Source organism: Salmo trutta, chromosome 3, assembly GCF_901001165.1.
Source record: "Salmo trutta chromosome 3, fSalTru1.1, whole genome shotgun sequence".
Taxonomy (NCBI): Eukaryota; Metazoa; Chordata; class Actinopteri; order Salmoniformes; family Salmonidae; genus Salmo; species Salmo trutta.
The window spans coordinates 29619645-29637847 of record NC_042959.1 but is presented as its reverse complement, the minus strand read 5'-3'; positions in this window follow the sequence as shown (position 1 = coordinate 29637847).

Genomic DNA, 18203 nt, shown 5'->3' with positions numbered 1-18203 from the left:
AGGGCTGTTTCCTTCTGCCGTAGAAATGGTTTCAAATGGACCTCTTCAATCTTTGACAGAAATTGATGTTGTGTAGAAAGGATATCATTTGGCCATCAGGCTGCCTTTGTGAGCATTAAGCCTGGTCACTGATTTTGGTTTAAATTGAGATTAAAATTGTATTTGTGCTCTTGCTCAAATAAACTTTAGTAAACGTGTTACCATATTAATAAGAGCACCCAGATGAAGAGAACAGCACTGATATGTGTCTTACTGGTGTGAAGCCTCCATCAGTGACTATGGTTGCTGCTGCATGTTACCTGCATGCCAAAGAGTGTTTATCGATCAGGATAGGGATCAATAGAGTTATGATTATATCTGTTGCCATGGGAATGTTAATCACGAGTCCTTGAGTGAGTCATCGTGATAAATATCAATAATAAGTCTTCACAGGTGAACACCTTGGGTGGACGGAGATTACAAAAGCCCATTTCTTATGAGGGGGCGGATAGTCATTTTTGCCATAATATTGGGCGGTTACTGAACTTCAATTGTAGCGTAGGTGAAATACAAAAAGAGGGATCTTTGGAAGGATGTAATGTAGCACTGACTATGCTGTTCACTCGATCAACCACACAATGTAAAAACAATTTAGGGCCCTATTCAAACAAAAGTTGCAACAAGGCTTTTTAAAATCAAAAGTCGATAGAATTCTTTGAAAAATGATTTCCAAACAGACCTCGCTACTAGAACTTTCTGTCCCTGTTGGTATTCTGGTTTTAAATCTGTACGAATACAGTCATAGGCTGTGGGGCCTTTATCAGAATACGTACTGGTATAACACTGATTTCTTCTGTTTCTATCTTCTAGCTACACATTTGAGCCAGTTTGCTACAGCAGGAAAATAATCAGGCAGCAACAGGAATATTTAATTATTTGGTGTATTATAACGAATGGACATTTTTCATTAGGGCATATAAAATGTGACATTTTAAAGTGGAAATTACAAACTTTAGAAGCCTTTTGAAACCTTGAATGCAAGTTCGCATTTCCTGCTGTGAATGACAATTCTCAGCAACAAAATAGTGATTAAATTAAGATGCTACATCTGTACATGCATGTTTTGGTAAGGGTTACTCTTTTTATATGTTTACTGAGAGATAGAACAGAGCAATTTAAAACATGCCTTCCTTTGCTTTCACATTTTGTCTTTTCTTCTCGCTATCCTTCTGTTTTTGTCCTTCTATCTCCCTCTCCTTTGCTATACAGATATAAGATCTTAATTTGATCCCCCTGTTGCAGGAAATGTAAAACTTGTAGTGTATTTGAGGTTTAAAAAGGATTTTGAAGTTTGTAATTTCCACTTAGAGATGTCATACTTGATTTTCCCCTAACAAAAAATGTATCAGCTCCAACAAAAATGTCCATTCATTATAATCCACATAATAATTGACATTTATTGTTTCTGCAGGATTATTTTCCTGCTGTAACAAACTGACTCATATTACATCCTACATCTGTTCCTCTCTTTCCCTCTCCATATACAGGCGAGCGCTAGACACGCTAATCAGTGTGCAGATTCTGGGATAGAATTCACATGTAAAGCTAAAGTAGAGAGTAAACGCAATGTAGAGTGAGACGGAGTCTTTTAATATGATTAAAACTTCAAGATGAGCTACGGTTCATCTTTATCTCTGACCTTGTTCGTATATAGGGATGAGAATGAACGGAAATCTAGATTGAATCAGAGAGACATTTCTATATCTACCCTACTTTTGTGTGTTTAAATACCCATGCTAACTCACAAGTCTGTCGCACATTTACTAACACACACTCTACAATGATTGTAGCAGAATTATAGTAGTGATTTTGCTGTGGGTTTGGAGGAAGCATAATCCTACCTGTAGTGTATAAACGGTCCCTTTCCTGCTGTCTGTTTAATCGTCAATCTGTTCAGACATACTGCATTGTGATCACATCGGACTCAAGTGGATATACACCAATGCTGGTATGTGTGCTTATCCACAGAAACAGAATTTTAAAAACCTAACAATAAAAAAAAATACATTTCAGTTTCTCAGACCTGAGGGTGGAGGAAAATAAAATGTTTATTTAGTGAATCTTGGCACATTAAGTTGTGACGCTCACGTTACTCTACGACTCATTAGACTTAATGATTGGCATAATCAGGTTATGATGAAGCTACGAGGAAGGGACCATCAGGGAGAATTAGCATCACTGCGCACAGCATGCTAACTATCAGCAATGTTGCCAGAATAGGAGATGTGATCAAAAAACTAACTCCTGAAGTCGTAATTGTCCCACTGCTGTGTTCAGCTTCCCCATCTGATCTCTTCACCCAGGAAGTGAAAGCTCTCACAAATGATGTCACCAAAGTTGGGGGAGAGAGTCGCATCGAGAGGCTGATTGGACGTGACAACGTGCTTACAAAGCACTGTCACCGAGCGAAGATGTGACAGTTCTGTCAGTGAGGCGACCGTTCCGTGTCTTTCAGGGAACTTGTCATTACATTACTTGTTTTCAGGTTTCATTTTCATTTAGAAACACTTTCTATTTATATGACCGTTTGAATGTTCAGCCGGTGGATATCCATGTAATTTGAGTTTTGTTCGCGGCAGTCATATAGGATTTCTATGTTTATAGAAAGCTGAAAATACTATATAACCTACATATGGAATATACTGATGCTTTACGTATTAGGTCTGGTTAAATAGACCAAAACCTATTTACAGAAAATAACCATGATGGAACTATACTTTATACAGTATGTGTTTGTGTCAGTGTGTGTTGTGGCTTGTCTCAGTCTGGCGAACAGACTCCACAGGAATCATCAAAACACACACTCACTCACGTATACCTACACCCCCCCCCCCCCCCCCACACACACACACATACACACTCACAACCCACTCCTGCAGGGCTTGTCTGTTTGTTCGGTGCCTCCTAGCACATCACTCCCGTTTCATGGTGTAATTAAAGTCATCCCCTGGGTTCTCAGCTCACCAGGATCCAAAAGACCTTCGCTAATTAACTAGAGGTGTGGAGATGCACAGCCCAGACAAATTGGAGACTTGTCTAACAGTTTAACCCTAAGAAACGGGGGAGGGGGCATGCTCACACACCACCAACACCCCACCCTACCCCCTCATACCACACTCCAAACTGAGAGGAGGACTTGTTTGTGATCTGACTGTGTGTGTGTGTGTGTGTGTGTGTGTGTGTGTGTGTGTGTGTGTGTGTGTGTGTGTGTGTGTGTGTGTGTGTGTCTGTGTGTGTATGTCTGTGTGTGTCTGTGTGTGTCTGTCTGTCTGTGTGTGTGTGTGTGTGTGTGTGTGTGGGTGTGGGTGTGTGTGTGTGTCTGTGTGTGTGCGTGTCTGTGGGTGTGTATCTGTGTGTCTGTGTGTGTGGGTGCTTGTGTTTTTAAACGTTCATCTCAGGGGTACTTCAAAGGTGCCGTACCCACACTGACTCCCTCCCTGGGCTGTGTGGTGCTTGTTGATGTTGTTGTTGTTGTTGTTGTTCCTGCTAGAAGCCCTGTAGTGGAGCCGTAAGTACTTTAATTGATCAGGCATTATGTTATATCCAGCAGAGACCGGGGCCACAGCCAGTCATTTAATGTAGCATGGGTCTGACCACGTACTGTTCTGGAGTTCTGATTAGCTGGGAAATAAACAACATGCCTCTGAAGCTTCTAATCACATTTAGTGAAGGCAGGAGTGAAAAGGAGAGAACGTGGAGGAAGAAGACGAGGACAACGAAGAAGAAGAAGTCTGTTATGTTCTGTACTGCGTGTTGGAGGAAAGCTTCATGACAAGACAACCACACTGCAATGCCTCGCTGCCTTTCCTCATTAACCTCCGACCGCTACAAGCAATTCTCCCGCCCCGAGTCTTCTTCTCCACCACTCTCCGCAATGCCGCCATATGCAATTTATACGGCCAAAGAGCCTCAGCCCAGACTGGCCAGAGCCATGGCAGCTGCTGTCTGACGACCTTGCTCTGTGACATGAGCTCATGTTGTATCCTGTTTGACGACAAGACAAGATTTTGTTTGGGGTTTATCCGGCACAATTTCTCTACCTTTTTCTGTCTGTTTACGTCTTCTGTCCAGCATTGGCTTGGACACCGACAAATTTTTCCTATTGCGAGGGGAATCAGCCAACAGACAAGTGTGTTTGACATGTGTGTGACCTTCCGTGTCTAGGTGTCTATCTGCCTGGCTGCTGTATGGGGGGCGGACAGGAGAGCTGTCTTTGTTGGTGACGGACCGGCCGGTGCAGTGTGACAGTGACACATACACTGACACTGGCAGTGGTCCTCTCGTCTGTCCAGTCTCAGCGCTCTGTGAAGTGCCATGGTGGAGCTTAAGCTGAGACTGGGACAACGCCAAACCTTTCATGGCTGGGAGATTCCTTTGTGTGAGAGAAGGGGGATATACAGATAGGGGACTGTTTAAAAAGGCCTGTATGGAGGGGAGTGCGGAAATGATCTATCATAATAATGGACTTCACCACTAAATTGTGTTGTATGGATTCCACTCGTTTTAGACCAAATATGAATGCATGCTGTTGCTATAACATCGTGTACAGTATCTGTGCCAATTGGCTTGTCATTTCGAGCACTGGCAATTACATCACTCCTCCTACCAGCAGTTTCAGAAAGACAGAGCCAATGTTAATGGCACCATTTTGCCAGCGAAAATAATGATGACATCTGAATGTCAACTGAGTTCAATTCTTCACTATTCTCTAGACAGAGAGAAGTCTTGCGGCACATAGGGTTGTTCTCTCTCTCATCTCAGTCCAAAACGTACAGGAAAAGGTGAGGCTGTAGGTGAAACAGGAGGGAACAGTGGAGAGAGGAAACTTACAGAGGAGACCTCTGTAAAGGACTGTCCAATGAGAGTGTGTACAGTAAGTACAGATCTCAGAACTCAGAGGAGACTTTTCTAAAGGACCGTCCAATGAGAGTGTGTACAGTAAGTAACAGATCTCAGAACTGAGAGGAGACTTTTCTTGTACAGGAAGTATTAACGTATACACATTTGTAATTGTCTTCACTTGTTTGTGTACAGTATGTCAAATCCGATAACATTTTATTTGTCACATGCGCCAAACACAACGGGTGCAGACCTTTCTGTGAAATGCTTGCTTACGAGCCCTTCCCAACGATGCAGAGTAAAACAAAATATATATATATATAATAATTTTAACCCATGGAATAATGAAGCTATATACAGGCAGATATGAGATAGACATGTACATGAAGGCAGGGTAAAGTGACTAGGCATCAGAATAGATAATAATAAGGTATTTGAGGTAGATATGTACATGAAGGCAGAGTAAAGTGACTAGGAATCAGAATAGATAATAATAAGGTATTTGAGGTAGATATGTACATGAAGGCAGGGTAAAGTGACTAGGAATCAGAATAGATAATAATAAGGTATTTGAGGTGGATATGTACATGAAGGCAGGGTAAAGTGACTAGGCATCAGGATAGATAATAATAAGGTATTTGAGGTAGATATGTACATGAAGGCAGGGTAAAGTGACTAGGCATCAGAATAGATAATAATAAGGTATTTGAGGTAGATATGTACATGAAGGCAGGGTAAAGTGACTAGGCATCAGGATAGATAATAATAAGGTATTTGAGGTAGATATGTACATGAAGGCAGAGTAAAGTGACTAGGCATCAGAATAGATAATAATAAGGTATTTGAGGTAGATATGTACATGAAGGCAGGGTAAAGTGACTAGGCATCAGAATAGATAATAATAAGGTATTTGAGGTAGATATGTACATGAAGGCAGGGTAAAGTGACTAGGAATCAGGATAGATAATAATAAGGTATTTGAGGTAGATATGTACATGAAGGCAGGGTAAATTGACTAGACATCAGGATAGATAATAATAAGGTATTTGAGGTAGATATGTACATGAAGGCAGAGTAAAGTGACTAGGAATCAGAATAGATAATAATAAGGTATTTGAGGTAGATATGTACATGAAGGCAGAGTAAAGTGACTAGGCATCAGAATAGATAATAATAAGGTATTTGAGGTAGATATGTACATGAAGGCAGGGTAAAGTGACTAGGCATCAGAATAGATAATAATAAGGTATTTGAGGTAGATATGTACATGAAGGCAGGGTAAAGTGACTAGGCATCAGAATAGATAATAATAAGGTATTTGAGGTAGATATGTACATGAAGGCAGGGTAAAGTGACTAGGCATCAGGATAGATAATAAAAGAGTAAGAATAAAGAACAGAGTAGCAGCAGCATATGATTTGTGTGTGTGTGCGAGAGAGACAGAGATAAGGATAGAGATAGGCTAGGGTCTGTGAGGAGATGAAAGTCTCTTGACACTTCAGGGTGGAGGGCGAGTCTCAGCACTACCACATTGTTAGAGGGAAACTTAATGGAACAACTCAAACTGTCCGTCCACTGTTCCATCCCTTTGCCCTCAGAGTGACGTCCCGCCCTGCTGCATTCACAGAGAAGTTTCATCTACAACTCTGTAAGCACGGTAGTTGAAGTGAAGGAGTTGTCTGGAGAGGGTTTGATCTGGGGATAGCTGGTTGGGGCAATAGTGTAGTTCTACAGGCCAGTCTGTCAATTAGGTTGACTTGGTGTTACACAGACACTAGTAGTAGAGGTGGAGGTGGAGGAACACAGCATGGGAGAGGGGGAAAGCTATCTGAGATAAGAGATAGCTAGAGAGAATGGAGCACAGGGCACATCTACAGATGTAGGATCTTAATTTGAGGAAAATAATCCTGCTTCAGCAGGAAAATAATCTTGCAGCAACAGAAAACATGTTTTTTTTTTTTTTACAGGTTAAAACATTTTTTGTTAGGAAATTACAAACTCTAGAAGCCTTTTTAAAACTCAAATGCAATACAAGTGTATACAAGCAATACAAGCAATACAAACAAGCAACAAAAGAGTGATCAAATCAGGATCCTATCTGTAGAGGACTGAAACTGTAGCAAGTGAACCACTTGCACTGGTTAAAATAAGCTACTGTATGTGTGTGGTTTTATATCACTTTCCTACTGAGAGAGCATCGCCATCACCTCTATCATACATGCACAGGAAAGTGAGTAAAAGAGGGGAAAGGGGCGAGGAAGATAAACAGGAAGAAAGGAGTGTGAAAACATATTGAGGTCAATCCGAGGAGCCTAAAACAAACTGGTGTTAAAAAACAGACACATATCTGTAGCATTCTACCGAGGGGGATTTGCATAATGTGACACTGTATTAAAACGGCCGGGACACAGATCCCCTCCTTTAATCCAGGTCGACACAAAACCTGCTCGGCCCTGTCGAGCCCACCTGATCCCTCCCACTCTCTTCCGCGTCGCTCTCCCTAGTTCCCTCAGTTCTCTACTCTTTACTCATCCCATTGAAAAGCCCTCCTTGTTACCTTCCCAGACAAGTTAGAGAGCGGAGCTGTCTGGCTGTCTCGCCTCAAACTGTTTCCTGTTCGAATGGTGAATGCAAGGCTTCTTTTAGACAGACAGGCTTAACTTGGATTTACAAAAGCCTTGCACCATCTTAATAGACATTTGTACGATTGCAGCACTGCTAGCATTGTGCTCCTTATGCTCTATTATAATAATTGCTGGTAGATCAGAAGGATGTATTTTGCATCTGCTTGTAGTCGGATCCTAGGAATGATCTGAGAGGATAGAACGGCGAGAGAAATGTTTAGTTTATAACCACCACAGATTAGATTAAGAAATCCAATTTCTCCATAAAGACTTAGCCGTCAGAAGCAGATTGAGCTACTGTGAAATCCTTGCCTATCACTCAAGTCAAAAACAAGATTATCTGCAGTGTGGATTTTTTGTTGTTGTTGACTTTTGTTATTTGTTTTATAATCTCGGTCTGCCAATAAACCTAGAAAAAGATATGTTGTCAATAAAATGCAATATTTTTCTGCTTTTGGTTATGTGGGCACACATATCTATTGATTCACACAGCTTTTTCACTTGGTGAAGTGAAGTAAACCTAGTAGAGGAAATAGAGGCTAGTTCCTTCCCAGGCAGGATTTCTATCTAATTTCCAACATGTAGGCCTAGTCACAAAATGATGAGTGGTTCGCACTCAAAAACCTTTTTCATTTTTTGAAATGCTTTTTACAGCAGGCAGGGGATGGAAAAGTTTCTTAGTAACACGTAGTCAAAAAAATCATAGACTTTGTAGGGAGTGAACGTTATTTATTACAACGCAGCAAAAAAAAAGACACGTCCCTTTTTCCGGACCCTGTCTTTCAAAGATAATTAATAAAAATCAAAATAACTTCACAGATCTTCATTGTAAAGGGTTTAAACACTGTTGCCCATGCTTGTTCAATGAACCATAAACAATTAATGAACATGCACCTGTGGAACGGTTGTTAAGACACTAACAGCTTACAGACGGTAGGCAATTAAGGTCACAGTTATGAAAACTTAGGACACTAAAGAGGCCTTTCTACTGACTCTGAAAAACACCAAAAGAAAGATGCCCAGGGTCCCTGCTCATCTGTGTGAACGTGCCTTAGGCATGCTGCAAGGAGGCATGAGGACTGCAGATGTGGCCAGGGCAATAAATTGCAGCTGTCCCTGTTTGCAAATAATTAAATCTGAGATGTCATTAGGAATCGGAGGATGGTACTTTCAAAAGTTAGGCCTACCTTTCCACCCCAGACAGAGTAGGCCTGGACTAGGTATCCCCCTTTCCCTTTCCCTTTCCTACCGACTCAGAAAAATGAAAGCTTTAACTGCTGGCTACTCTTCTTCTGTGGCTTAACCCAACAAGAGAAGGTCACAATTGTTTCCCTAAAAGCTGTCTGGGTTTAAACATGTTCTATTGTACAGAAAGCGAATAGCTTAATCAATTGACAGTGACAGAATTAGATTACTTCCCAAGCAAAGTCAGCTTCTGAATGTCAAAGAAATGAAACAATGATATCCCCAATGCATCAGAGTCACGTCTTTCCCGGATATTTTACAGCTTGTTTCTAGAATGAAGCATTGCGAACCAAAGCGCTGTTATTGATTAGTTGTTCTGACCGGATCTGTTTTCTTTAAGCTAACAATCGGTAGGACTGTGCATTTTGTCATTTCTATAATAAAAGGTAGACCTATGGCATACCCTCTCAACCCCCCTCAATTTCAGTTTCAATGACAAGAAGAAACAGGCTCCAACACAACGTCATCTTGTTGTTAGTAAAGTCTAATTAAAGTGAAGACTTTCAGCACCATGAGCTGTCCATTTCTGATTGATTGTACCACAACTGTTGCTTCAAGTTTCAGCACCACAATGTAAATGATTGGAATCTGGGTTACTGTGAGGTCAATAACTCTGATGAATACATAATTGGCAAGAAACATATTGTTTTTAATCAAATCAATTATAGTAGTAGAGAGTTATCACAGCTATCAGAGCTCCTCATCTTCACGCTCTCCTTCTCACACTGAACAGAACATAGGCTATAGGCTGGATCATGAGCACCATATTGAATTTTTTGGACTAGGCCTTATGAAAAATGATTTTAGGAAGAAAACTCTCCCCCTGAACTGCCACCGTAGCTCTACCCAGGACAGCCATTGGTTAAGCAGCACACAAAACGTTTTTGATCAGCAAGATCCTAGCGGGCCGGTGCTCATGGTTGGAATATTCATTGCAGTGTGTAATGCAGCCTAGTTTTATTTACACCATCCCAGCAGCTATCTCAGAAATATAACTTTGCTACTCGCTTCTCCGAGCATGCACTTCGTAGCCTATCGGCTGTAGGATATGGATCCTTTGATTGAGACCACAGTAAATAGCCTATAGGCGCAATTGATATTGCGCGCCCAGCAGAGAATCAGAGGTGAGGGGCGGCATCAGGCACACATCAATATATAGCCTAATAACCAACTCATTCTAAAACACTGAGAAACACTGAGAAATACTGACACTTCATCAATTACAAATTACATGACCTTCCCCTGGACTAGATTAAAAAAATACTAAACCCTCCCCTTGTCTGAAATTGAAAAAGCATGACCCCATTTTACCTCCAGATAACCATTCTGTAAATTTCGATCGGTGCCTTCAAGGTACTGAGATTGAAATATGAAAGGCACTTTCATGGATTAACCTGTCACAGTAAGAATACGTTTAGAGGCTGTGGGTGATCATAACCCTCGTGTTTGAACTGTGTGATTGTTATTAAATGGTTGACAATGTGTCATTACTGACATAGTAGAATACTGGTTCGGGGGAGGATGAGCCCCCATAGCTTAGCTGTGGCTTTACTACACATTTATGTCTTACTTCTAATCTATTAGACACCATGCCATGGTCAGAATAGGTTTAAAACTGACAACAACTTTGCAGTTGCTCCTGCTGTGTACAGTATTCTTCTTTGTGGAGGGCAAACTGGCTAAGATGGTTACTGTTGAGCACAGCTCACTGCGCTCTGGTGGTTGTTGCTGCTTTTGGTTTGCATGTTTGAGGGTTGTGTTGTGCTGTGTTGTGTTGTAGCGTGTAGTGCAGTGTAGTGCAGTGCAGTGCTGAGCACTAGTGTGCTAATGAGTAGTGTGTTGTGTTGCTTGTCGCGGTGCAGCAGTATGCTCTAATGTAGTGTGTTGTGTTGCGCTGTGCGGTGCAGCAGTGTGCTCTAATGAGTGTGTTGTGCTGCACTGAGTGGTGCGGTAGTGTGCTGTAGTGTGGTGTGCTGTGTAGTGTGCAGTGTAGTGTAATGTGCATTCTGTAGTGTGTATAGTGTAGTGTGTTGTGCAGTATAGTGTGTAGTGTGTAGTGTAGTGTAGTGTGTAGTGTGCAGTGTAGTGTGTAGTGTGTTGTGTAGTGTGTGGTGTAGTGTGTAGTGTAGTGTGTAATGTAGTGGGATGTAGTGTAGTGTAGTGTGACTTGTGTAGTGTGCAGTGTAGTGTAGTGTAGTATGTATGTAGTGTGTAGTGTGCTGTAGTGTGTAGTGTAGTGTGTAATGTAGTGTGCTGTAGTGCAGTGTGTAGTGTAATGTGTAGTGTAGTGTGCAGTGTAGTGTGTAGTGTGCAGTGTAGCGTAGTGTTGTGTGGCGTAGTGTAGTGTATTATGTAATGTAATGTGTAGTGTGTAGAGTAGTATAGCATAGTATGTAGCGTAGTGTGGAGTGTAGTGTAGTGTGTGGAGTGTAGTGTGTAGTGTATTGCAGTGTGCACAGCAGTGTGCTCTAATGAGAGTGTTGTGCTGCACCATTTGGTGCGGTAGTGTGCTGTAGTGTGGTGTGCTGTGTAGTGTGCAGTGCAGTGTAGTGTAATGTGCATTCTGTAGTGTGTAGTGTGTAGTGTGTAGTGTAGTATGCAGTGTAGTGTGTAGTGTGTTGTGTAGTGTGTAATGTAGTGGGCTGTAGTGTAGTGGGCTGTAGTGTAGTGCAGTATGAGGGTAGGGTGTAGTGTAGTTTGTAATGTAGCGTGCTGTAGTGCAGTGTGTAGTGTATTGTTTAGTGTAGTGTGCAGTGTAGTGTGTAGTGTGTAGTGTGCAGTGTATCGTAGTGTAGTGTAGCGTAGTGTAGTGTATTATGTAATGTAATGTGTAGTGTGTAGGGTAGTATAGCACAGTATGTAGTGTAGTGTGGTGTGTAGTGTGTAGCGTATTGTAGTGAGTAGTGTAGTGCAGTGTAGTATGTGTGTAGTGTGTAGTGTCGTGTGTAATGTCATGTGCTGTCATGTGCTGTAGTGTAGTGTGTAGTGTAGTGTGTAGTGTATTGTGTAGTTCGTATTGTGTAGTGTAGTGTAGTGTAGTATAGTGTAGTGTAGTATAGTGTAGTGTATTATGTATTGTAATGTGTAGTGTGTAGTGTAGTGGTGTAGTGGTGTGTAGTGTGTAGTGTAGTTTAGTGTGGAGTGTAGTGCGTAGTGTACTGTATAGTATAGTGTAGTGTGTAGTGTAGTTTGTAGATTGATGTAGTGTATAGTGTAGTGCGGTGTAGTGTGTAGTGTATTGTAGTGTAGTGTGTAGTGTATTGTAGTATCTAGTGTAGTGCTGTGTAGTGTAGTATGTAGTATATTGTAGTGTGTAGTGTAGTGTTGTGTCGTTTCGTGTAATGTAGTGTGTAGTGTAGTGTTTAGTGTAGTGTGTGGTGTGTAGTGTAGTGTAGTGTAGTGTGTAGTGTCGTGTGTAGTGTGTGTAATGTCGTGTCGTGTGTAGTGTGTAGCATAGTGTAGTGTGTAGTGTAGTGTAGTGCAGTGTAGTGTAGTGCAATGTAGTGTAGTGTGTAGTGTGTCGTCTAGTGTGTATTGTAGTGTAGTGTGCAGTGCGCAGTGTAGTGTAGTGTTTAGTGTAGTATGTAGTGTAGTGGTTGGTCCGTAGTGTAGTGTGCAGTCAGTGTGGTGTATTGTAGTGTGTAGTGTAGTGTAGTGTGCAGTGTTGTGTTGTGTGTAGTGTTTAATGTAGTGTAGTATGTAGTGTAGTGTGTATTGTTGTATAGTGGAGTGTGTAGTGTATTGTTGTGTGTAGTGTAGTGTTGTGTAGTGTAGTATGTGGTGTAGTGTAATATGTAGTGTGCAGTGTAGTGTGTAGTGTGGTGTGTAGTGTAGTGTGTAGTGTAGTGTTGTGTAGTATGTAGTGTAGTTTAGTGTATAGTGTCGTGTAGTGTGTAGTGCGTAGTGTAGTGTATAGTGTAGTTTAGTGTGTATTATAGTGTGTCGTTTAGTGTGTGGTGTTGATTAGTGTGTAGCGTAGTGTGCACTGTAGTGTGTAGTGTAGCGTAGCGTGGTGTAGTGTAGTGTGTAGTTTATTATAGTATTTAGTGTAGTGCAGTGTGTAGGGTGGTGTAGTGTCGTGTAGTGTAGTATGTAGTGTTGTGTGTAGTGTGTAGCATGGTGTAGTGTAGTGCAGTGTAGCGTAGTGCAATGTAGTGTAGCGTAGTGTGTAGTGTGTAGTCTAGTGGGTATTGTAGTGTAGTGTGCAGTGTGTAGTGTGTGGTGTAGTGTTTAGTGTAGTGTAGTATGTAGTGTAGTGTAGTGCTTGGTCCGTAGTGTAGTGTACATTGTAGTGTGGTGTATTGTAGTGTGTAGTGTAGTATGTAGTGTACTGTGTGGTATGTAGTGTGCAGTGTAGCGTGTAGTGTAGTGTCGTATAGTGTTTAGTGTAGTGTAGTGTCGTGTAGTGTTTAGTGTAGTGTAGTGTGTATTGTCGTGTAGTGGAGTGTGTAGTGTAGTGTTGTGTAGTATGTAGTGTAGTGTAGTGTGTAGTTTAGTGTGTATTATAGTGTGTAGTTTAGTGTGTGGTGTTGTTTAGTGTGTAGCGTAGTGTTTAGGGTAGTGTGTAGTGTGTAGCGTAGTGTAGTGTATAGTGTAGTGTGGTGTATTGTAATGTGTCATTTATTGTAATATTTAGTGTAGTGTGGTGCAGTGTGTAGTGTAGTGTGTTGTGTATTGTAGTGTGTAGTGTTGTGTCGTGTCGTGTAGTGTAGGATGTGGTGTGTAGTGTAGTGTGTGCAGTGTAGTGTTTAGTGTGTGTAGTGTAGTTTGAAGTGTAGTGTTTAGTGTAGTGTCTGGTGTAATGTAGTGTGTAGTGTAGTGTAGTGTAGTGTGTAGTGTGTATTGCCATGTAGTGGAGTGTAGTGTATTGTTGTGTGTAGTGTGTAGTGTAGTGTAGTGTAGGTTAGATTGTGGTGTAGTGTTATATGTAGTGTGTAGTGTGGTGTGTAGTGTGTGTGTGTGTAGTGTGTGTAGTGTGTAGTGTATAGTGTAGTGTTTAGTGTAGTATGTAGTGTGGTGTAGTGTGTAGTGTAGTGTGTGATGTAGTGTAGTTTGTAGCGTAGTTTGGTGTGTAGTTCAGTGTAGTATAGTGTAGTGCTGTGTAGTGCATTGAAGTGTGCAGTGTAACGTGTAGTGTGGTGTGTAGTGTGTAGTGTGCAGTGTGTATTGTAGTGTGTAGTGTAGTGTGTAGTGTAGTGTTTTGTAGTGTAGTATGTAGTGTAGTGTGTAGTGTAGTGTAGTTTAGTGTGTAAAGTGTGTAGTGTGTTGTGTTGTGTGTAGTGTGTAGTGTAGTGTAGTTTAGTGTGTAAAGTGTGTAGTGTGTAGTGTAGTGTATTTTAGTGTGTAGTGTGTGGGGTATAGTGTAGTGTGTGTAGTGTAGTGTATTTTAGTGTGTAGTGTAGTGTAGTTTAGTGTGTAAAGTGTGTTGTGTGTTGTGTGTAGTGTAGTGTAGTGTAGTGTATTTTAGTGTGTAGTGTGCTGCGCTGGGTTTTACGGTGATGCTGAGGTTTATTGTTATTTGATGTTCTAAACCCACTGAGTGGAGTGAGCCGGGAGGGTGAGCGAGGGAAGGGAACAGATGCCGAGGGGACGAGAAGGAGTGGAAGACAGAGGGAGCGTGAAAAGCGGTGGAGAGACGAGGGAGATGACACATCTGGTTAAGGTAAAAAAAACATTTTAAAAAAGAAGAAAAAGAGGAAGAGGAGAAGAAGGAAAAAGAGAGAGAGAAATCTGAAGGAAAGCTGTGATTTCCTCTTAAATAGAGCATGAAGTAAGACCACACGCTCTCTGGCTGAGGAAGGACTTGCTTTGCTGGTTGCGGGCGAATGGGGCCGTGATTGCATACTTTAAGGCAGAAGCATGATGGGTAAGGATTAAAGATGGCTGCCCTGAGGGCATACAGCAATACCATTACTTTTGATGGATTTCTGCTCCTTCACATATTCTCAGTAGATGTAGAGAGGCCACAAGGCTTGACTAATGCATACCACGATGGGTGGGGACCAGGGAGATAGGGATGTTGTTACACAGACTTCAAGAAACCTGCTCTCTCTCTCTCTCTCTCTCTCACTCACACACACTCACTCACTCTCACTTTTATATTTTCCCTCTGTACTCAGAGTCTTTGTTATATTATTCTTGTCCAAATCACAGTGCAGCATATCTTTGTAGAGGTTTACAGAAGCTGAAACTTGGATATTGTTTTCGATTTATTGAAGATTGTAGTGTAATCTCGTGCCTGTCTGGCAAATATGGTCGCTGTCTGAACAATGCCTCTTGGAGGGGATTTGAAGAACAAGATGTACTTTAGGTCAGAAATTGTTTCTTTGATGTTTTACGTTCTTGTCCAGATTTTTTATTACACAAAGCTAAATATAGGGTTCAGCGAACCTACAAACAAACATCTTGACATTGTTAGTACCTGTTTGCATTCTCACTTCCATAACTGTTGTTGATGCTAGACTAGTCTCTCCAGAGTCAATAAGAAGCTTGAACTCCGGAAGCAGCTTTGGCAGGGAGGAGAGGCTACTAGTCACACACAGCATACAGAACAAGCCAGAGCTAATTGTTACTGCAGAGCCAACTCTCCGTCTGTCTCTGTATCACTTCCACTGCCAGAGTAATGAATGACTACTCTCTGAGCCTAGACAGGCTTGGGCAACACTGTCTATCTGTCAGTCTGTGCCTGCAAATTGTGTTTTGTCGAAATTGCTGTCACAATCGTTTAATCTGTTCCCCCAGAAAAAAAGAACGCTGCACCCTCCCCTATCTCCCCCGCACTCCCCCCTCTCCCCTCTCTCTCTCACCTCCCACTCTCCCCTCTCTCTTCGCCCTCTCTCTCCCCCATCTCTCTCCCCACTCTCACTCCCCCCCTCCCCCTCTCTCTCTCTCCTCCCACTCCCCCCTCTCTCTTCGCCCTCTCTCTCCCCCATCTCTATCCCCCCTCTTCCTCCCCCATCTCTCTCCACCCTCTCTCTCCCCCCTCTCTGAGCACAGTGTAGAAGTCTTATTTGTCTTTCTGGTGACACTAATTGGAAAATAGCTGCGGGCATCCCCTGGGCTGCAACCTCCACAGCCCCTTGTTGATTAGTGGCAACTTAAGAAAGTTGGGAAGGAGAGCAGTCACAATCAACATTTCTCCTGTCTGTCCGGGAGGGAATGTTTTCTTATGGCGGCCCTTGACTATGGCGAACGTTGACAGTGGCAATTGTTGACCGCAAAGGATAGAGGGTAGAGTAGGTGACCATGACTTTCGCAGAGTTGTGTTGTGCTTAGTGACTTAGCAAATCAGCAAGTGCGTGCACTTGGAAGGTTATTTTCAGAGACTGAGTTATTATGTAAATGTTGGAAATGGACTTGCCTAATTTATGATGGTGGATGTGGCTTGAAGCATGTAGATGTCGGGCGACATCCCATTCAAATGACCTCTCAAGAATATTATCTTAGCATACTGAAGAAAATAACAAGAATCTCAAATAGGAACAGTCTGAATTCCCAAAATTGGTTGGTTATTAAGACAGACAGTGTCAGTCTTCTAGGTTCCTCAGAGATGGGAGATGCCTCATGTACAGTGCCTTCAGAAAGTATTCACACCCCTTTACTTCATCTACTATTTGTTTTGTGACAGCCTGAATTCAAAATGGATTAAAAATAAGGAAAAAGTGAAAACATGTTTTAATATTTTTTGGGTGCACATTTATTGAAAATGAAATGCTGAAATTCCAAATTTACATAAGTATTAAAACCCTTGAGTCAATACGTGTTGGAATCAACATTGGCAGCAATTACAGCTGTGATTCTTTCTGGGTAAGTCTCTAAGCGCTTTGCGCACCTGGATTGTACAATATTTGTCCATTATTCTTCAACAAAATTCATCAAGCTCTGTGAAGTTGGTTGTTAATCATTGCTAGATAGCCATTTTCAAGTCTTGCCATATATTTTCAAGACGATTTAAGTCAAAACTGTAACTAGGCCACTCAGGAACATTCAATATCATCTTGGTAAGCAACTCCAGTGTAGATTTGGCCTTGTGTTTTAGGTTATTGTCCTGCTGAAAGGTGAATTTGTCTCCCAGTGTCTGTTGGATAGCAGACTGAACCAGGTTTTCCTCCAGGATGTTGACTGTGATTAGCTCTATTCTGTTTCTTTTTATCCTAAAAAACTCCCTAGTCCTTGCCAATGAAATCATTACTCATAACATGATGCAGCCACCACTTGTGTTCTTGTGTTGGATTTGCCCCAAACATAGAGCTTTGCGTTTAGGACATAAAGTTAATTTCTTTGACACATTTCTTGCAGTTATACTTTAGTGCTTTATTGCGAACAGGATGCATGTTTTAGAATATTTTGGATTCTGTACAGGCTGTGTCATTTAGATTAGTATTATGGAGTAACTACAATGTTGTTGATCCATGCTGAGTTTTCTTCTATCACAGCCATTGAACTCTGTAACTGTTTTAAAGTCACCATTGGCCTCATGGTGAAATCCCTGAGCGATTTCCTTCCTCTCCTCCCCAAATCTTTACCCATCTACCAATAGGTGACCTTCTTTGCTAGGCATTGGAAAACCTCCCTGGTCTTTGTGGTTGAAATTCACTGCTCGACTGAGTAACCTTACAGATAATTGTATGTGTTGGGTAAAGAGATGAGGTAGTCATTCAAAAATGTACTTCGGCTTGCAATAACAAAGGGGTTGAATACGTATTGACTCAGGACATTTCAGCTTTTCATTTTTAATTAATTAGTAAAAAAAAAAAAAGAACATAAAAAAAACATGTACCTGCCATCTTCTCCTTTGCTCTCTTTCTTATCCCCACGTCTCTCTCTTTCTCTCTCTCTCCTCTCTCTCTTTCTCTCTCTCTCTCTCTCCCTCTCTCTTACCTTAAGGCTCTCCCTTGTACGTGTGAAGAGGTAAATTAAATGTCTTTAATCAATATTCCCACAACTTATTTAACTAATTAGATTTGCTGATTTCGCCAGTGGGGAAGGCGTTTGTAGGTCTCTGGCAGTTTAAGGAGGTCTCCTGCATCTTAAACTATATTCACAGGGATTACGAATGTTGTGCTATGAGAGAGAACTCTGGCCACACAGATGAATAACAAAGATCAATATTCAATTATTGTACAGAGATTGCTTATACTGTAGGTTCAGTTACAGGAGAGAACTACGGGATTCAAAGAAATCTATTTGCGTTTTTCCAAACATAATATCTGCTAATGTGTTCACGAAAGCGGTGGTTTCATTATTGGTGCGTGGTGGAGATACTAAATAGCATTGATACATTGTGGTCTTGTAGCTAAATGTAATGCCATTAACAATTTGCAAATGTTCTGATTTTAATTTGTTTTTATACAGGACATAATTAAAAGTCTGTATTGTGGAGATGGAGGTCAATAAATTATAAGAAATTAGTTTGTCTGGCATTTTGTGGTCGTTTGCTTTATATTCATTCATATG